The following is a 6,190-nucleotide window of genomic DNA, read 5'->3' as shown; positions in this document are numbered from 1 at the left end:
ATTATACTTTTCTAAATATTTTAATTAATAATAATTTTTCACTGAATTTTTCTACTCTCTTAATAAAATATTATCGAAATATTAATGAAATTATAATGAAATTTTAATGAAATTGGGTCAAAATTGTGAATGCTTTTCAAACATATTTCAGCAAAAGTTCATTATATTTTCAATGAATTATTTCCATCAGATACAAATATCTCAATTGAGATCTTACATGCGAAATTTTGCGGAAACCTCAACTGAGAATTCAATTGAGAATTTAATTGAGAATTCAATTGGGAATTCAATTGTGATTTCAATAGAAATTTTTCAGTAGGGTATGCATATTAAGCAAGCAGTATAAATTTAGTCATTATTATTATCAAAAACATTCTCCCAGATATATCCAAGCTATCTACCATAATCATCACTAATATATTTGTAAAATGTACGTGCGATATATCTTCCGGGGTTTTCCTGTACACAGTAATAATCAGAGGTCTCAGGAATATCCTACAAATATATTTCGCTACAATTTGCGATATCTATAACTGCGGACTGTTCGTAACTGCGGACATTAGTGTATTCTAGTAATATCTCTCATATATCCATGACTTCTATGGAATATCTATAGGATATTGCAATATCTTTAGGAAGTTCCACAGATTTCCCTTTGCTGTGTGGGTACTGTTATTGAATATAGTCATTTTTAGTTTTTGATTGATGACATTGACGTGTTAAGAATAGTGATCTTCACCCTTACAGTGTACAGTCTTATATTTTGTCTATGTATGTTATAATAAATGCAGTAATAAACACTTTGCTGTTTAATAATAACCTTTTGTCAGTAAAAGAGTGTTAAAAAGTGGGCTAAAGGTGAAGAAAATAGGTGCTACTTATGATCAGTCTGATCTTGACATATGTTGTTAAGGACGTGGTCCTGAGTAACAATCAAAAAGTTTTAGCCGTCGCTCATTATTTATTAAACAGTTATTAACAAAAGAAGTTGTATAAAATGACTGTAACTTTTGGATACCGTATATATAAAAACATCGGATTTGTAGGCTAGAAAGGTACCTGCTACACACACACACACACGCACGCACGCACGCACGCACGCACGCACCACACACACACACTCACACAGAGTTTGGTCCTGTCGGGAGAGTGAGCAGTGTGTGTACGCGCATGTGTGCGTGCGTATGCAACTACTGAATATATACTATTTACAGTGTTGCCGCGGCTTCAAAAATTTATTCACCAGGTTTCTGCTTCCAAAATTACCAGATTATAGCTTTTTTCACCAGATTTTCTTAAATGTATATAAATTCGTATAAAAAACTATTTTAATAATTTTTAGTGTTTTAATAAATATTTTTAAACATAAATATAAACAAAATTAATATAATATATTTAAACATTCATGAAAATATCAAAATATACTTGTAAATAGAGAGAGAGAGAGAGAGAGAGAAAGAGAGAGAGAGGGGGGAAAACTTATTTTGTAATTAGTTTTAGCGTATTGTAAATTGTTACTAATGGCAAATTCGATTGAATGCATTAGTGCATAATGAGTGTACATTTTACTTGTTTATAATTTGTTCTTATATTTAAAAATCATTTTAAATACATTTTCAAATACTCAGTCAGCAAAATTATCTATACAGCATCTGTACGAATTGTTTTATAGGCTGAGAAATTTTTGAAGATGTATTTAAAATGACCTTAAGAATAAGAAAGTGACTGTGAACAAGCTATAGTGTGTACTTAATACGCACTGGTGCATTCAATCAAATTCGCCATATGATAATTGCGTCCCGAAATTCACTGCCAGTACTGAAAATCTATAGTTTATGTACGTATGCTATAAAGTTTCTGCACTAGCAGTGAATTTCGGAACACAGCCATTTTTATCACCAAATGAAAGTTATTCACCAAAACACCAAAAGACCTTAAAAATCCCCAAAATGATGAAAAATCACCAACAACGGCAAACCTGACTACTTGGAACCAGTACTGGGAGTTCGCGACATTTTCTAGATGACATGCACATGCGTGAAATGACGTAGCAGCTCGACGTAAGCAGTTTCCAATGAGGGCGTTAGGCACGAGTAGAGGGTTCTTAGGGGACGTGCACAAAATACTTGGCCGTCTGTCTGTATTGTTTGCTCGGGAGTAGTTAGATTAGATAGGTAGTGAAATAATATAATAATAAATTAGTGTAATTAATATAGTTATAATAATTAGTATAGCTATGTAAAATGTGATATTATAATATATATATATATATATATATATATATATATATATATATATATATATATATAAAGTATATATTAATAAATAAAATGTGATAAAAAAGTGCAAATATAAAATATAAATCACTTTAATATAAAGTGACATTGTGATAAAGAAAAGTGCAATTATAATATTAAGTTAATTAAAGAAAAAAGTGCCGTATTGAAGAAAGAAATGGAGAAATCAACACTAGCCTTCGTCATCAAGTGGCATCGAGGCAAAGAAGAGGAAATGTGCGAGAAGAAAATTTCAATATGCATGGTTAAATATGAATATTTTCAAAGATTGGTCGGCTTCAGAAATTATAAAATAAAAAATATATTTATTTTTACTCATGAACAGCATTCTGTTTCTTCCCACAAACTTTCTTTTCTCCTTACAATTCCTTCATATTTTCTTTTAGGTGAGGGATCTTACGATACCTTAAAATAGATACAGCGCTGAGATTACCACAGAGTTTGCTCAATGCGCGTGCGCGAAAATATATCACGAACTCCCAGCACTGCTTGAAACATGCGCTACCTCTTGAGTGTTGCGGGATGAGAGAGAGACCTACATGCTTGTAGGTCTCGAACACACACAGCGCTCTGCCTTTGTCTAGTACAATCTGAACCAAAAGCTAAGTCAGCTGATTTCTAAACATAAGCTGAATCTCCGAATTAGAAACCATCTTTGCTTTGTTTTTCTTAATAATAAGTGAATTAATAAATGAGAAAAAAAAATATTTTTTTATATTTTAAACTTTCGTTCATAAGCTTAAGTCATTGCCATTCAGTGGTCACTGCTTTTTATATTATCTCTAACTTTTAACTTAAATTGTATCATATTCTTCCCACTCTCGACTATACTATGAACTAGACAAGGATAAAAGAGGAAACAACATATTGATTGGCTGTCGCGCGGACTTCCGCCACGCGGCAAGCATTACTGCGTCCTATGTGCAGGAGTCATTAGGGCTAGCGCACGAACATTGCCGTAGCTCCTTACGCCACCTTACGTGACAACCTTACGTTACAACCTTACGTGAGACATAAGCCGACGTATGGCAACGCACGAAAATTTTACGTTACATTACGTTATGAACATAGATGTTCTATGACAAAGGTAATTAAATCAGATTATTGAACAATAAGTAAAGAAACGATAATAATTTATCTTTACAGCCATAATTAGAAATATCTATATTGAGCACATATTAATTTTATTAAACTGTTAAATCTGTACAAAATTATAAACATTGTGTTATAACTTCTTCTAAAACTGATGAAGACATGTTTGTCAAATATGCCAGGATGAATGTTCAATATTTTAACAAGTTATCAACCATGCTAAGACCTTATTTGATAAAAAAAAACTAAGAAAGCTCTATCTCCGGAACACAGGTTAATAATAACATTAAGGTAAATATAGTTTATTAGTAAAAAATTGTTTGTCGTAAATAAGTACGTCTTAAATTTTTAGTTATGTTTAGAAATTATTGTTAAAAAAAATGTTTCACGAAATTATAAACTATAAAGCAAAAATTGTGATACATTTTTCAGATATCTTGCAACAGGGAATTCAGTAGCAAGTATTGCATTTTCTTTTCAAGTTGGGCAGTCAACTATTAGACAGTTAATGAAAGAAGTGTGTGTGTGTGTCTAGTTATTGTTAATACATTATAGCCTTTATATTTAGCATGTCCAACTGAAAAATAGTGGAAGAATATTGCTGATGGATACTGGAACTGATGGAATATGCCTAACTGCTTTGGAGCTATTGACGGGAAACACATAGTTTTGCGATGTCTTCCTAATTCTGGAAGCTTGTATTTTAATTATAAGAAACAATTCAGCATTGTTCTTATAGCAATATCTGATCATTTATATAGATTTAGTTTAGTTGATATAAGAGCCTATGGAGGAAATAGTGACAGAGCAATTTTTGAATCGTCAACTATTGAAAAATACTTAAAAAATAATGGACTTAATTTGCCCAGTTCACGCGCTTATCTTCCCGGAAGTAATATCTCTATGCCTGAATTTTTTATCGCAGATGCTGCGTTTCCATTATGTACTCGTATAATGATCCATCAGCAATATTCTTCCACTGTTCTTCAGTTGGACATGCTAAATATAGAGGCTGTAATGTATTAACAATAACTAGACACACACACACAACACACACACACACACACACACACTTCTTTCATTAACTGTCTAATAGTTGACTGCCCAACTCGAAAAGAAAATGCAATACTTGCTACTGAATTCCCTGTTGCAAGATATCTGAGAAATGTATCACAATTTTTACTATATAGTTTATAATTTCGTGAAACATTTTTTTTTTAACAATGATTTCTAAACATAACTAAAAATTTAAGACGTACTTATATCAAACAATTTTTTTTACTAATAAACTATATTTACCTTAATGTTATTATTAGCGTGTGTTCCAGAGACAGAGTCTTAGTTTTTTTTACCAAATAAGGTCTTAGCATGTTTAATAACTTGTTAAAATATTGAACATTCATCCTGACATATTTGACAAACATGTCTTCATCAGTTTTTAATTCTTGAAACAGATTTTCATTCTCCTTGCTGTTTTCTCTGTTGATTAATTAATCTCACGAGTCATCTTCTATTTTGCCATCTTTTGTGTGTTTTCCTTTGTTTTAGTCTCATATAATAAATTAAGAGTAATAACAACAATAAACATTTTAATTCCATAGACTTTGATGTTTTCATATTTGACTTGAGAACCTAAAATTATATTTCAATATTTATATGTCAAACACATTTTATATATAGTGTTGGAAAGAAGTTATAACGCAATGTTTATAATTTTGTACAGATACATTTAACAGTTTAATAAAATTAATATGTGATCAATATAGACATTTCTAATTATGACTGTAAAGATAAATTATTATTGTTTCTTTACTTATTGTTCAATAATCTGATTTAATTACCTTTGTTACAGAATCTTTATGTTCTTTCGTAAAGTAACGTAACGTAAAATTTTCGTGCGTTGCCGTACGTTCAGCTTACGTCTCACGTAACGTAAGGTTGTCATGTAAGGTGGCGTAAAGCCCATTCTACAATTGCGTAAGCGTAGTCGTGAACGTAAGAGTCAACCAATTCGAATGTTTTATTCACTGATTGCTTTACTCTGATAGGTTGTCGTAATTACTTACAACCACTTACAACCACGTTCACGCAATTGTAGAATGGGCTTAAAGGTCGTTCTACAATTGCGTAAGCGTAGTTGTAAATGGTTGTAAATGATTACGACAACCAATCAAAATAAAGCAATCAGTAAATAAAACACTCTAATTGATTGATTCTTACGTTCACGACTACGATTACGCAATTATAGAATGGCCTTAAGGAGCTACGGCAATGGGCGCGTTCAGCAGACGCAACTGTTGTACAACTGTTGTGTAGATGTCTGCTGAACGCACTTCGCTCAGTTACCGCTACTCAACATGTTCCGGGAGCGGACGCCATTTTTCCCATTAAACTTTTTCTCCGCTACCTACGCGCAACATGTTGCGAAACAAGATGGCAGCGCACATGAGAGAAGAAAGAAGTAAACACTATTAAAATCGTGTATTATAGTATATTTTTTAAAATGAGCTTAAGAAATTGTGATACGTAAATTGTGATATGTAAATCTTGCATCTAGCAATTACCTGTCACACAAGTAAAAATATGCCAATATAATAGAAAAGAGGGCCAGCGATGTAACGAGCATATAGAAATCTTGTATCTCTAGCTGCTTAACTTGAATAACTTCCGAAATACCGGCTTTTTCCGTATCCTCTTTCCTCGAAAGTCTATCAGCTGTACCAATCGAATCTAACCTCTGTCATATTCCAAATAAGTTGCGGTCACGTGACGAGATACACTGAAGTCACGTGACGAGATGT

The 6,190-nt window shown here is 32.2% G+C and overlaps 1 pseudogene; it reads left to right on the top strand.

The window, feature by feature from the left end:
* Nucleotides 1-3,831: 3,831 nt before the first annotated feature.
* On the top strand, nucleotides 3,832-4,522 carry LOC116845768 (annotated as a pseudogene).
* Nucleotides 4,523-6,190: the final 1,668 nt, after the last annotated feature.

The sequence above is a fragment of the Odontomachus brunneus genome, unplaced genomic scaffold (assembly GCF_010583005.1).
Source record: "Odontomachus brunneus isolate Ranch 3 - 2012 unplaced genomic scaffold, Obru_v1 Obru_scaffold_057, whole genome shotgun sequence".
Classification (NCBI taxonomy): Eukaryota; Metazoa; Arthropoda; class Insecta; order Hymenoptera; family Formicidae; genus Odontomachus; species Odontomachus brunneus.
The sequence above is the reverse complement of the archived record's forward strand: the minus strand, read 5'-3'. Positions and strand labels throughout refer to the sequence as shown.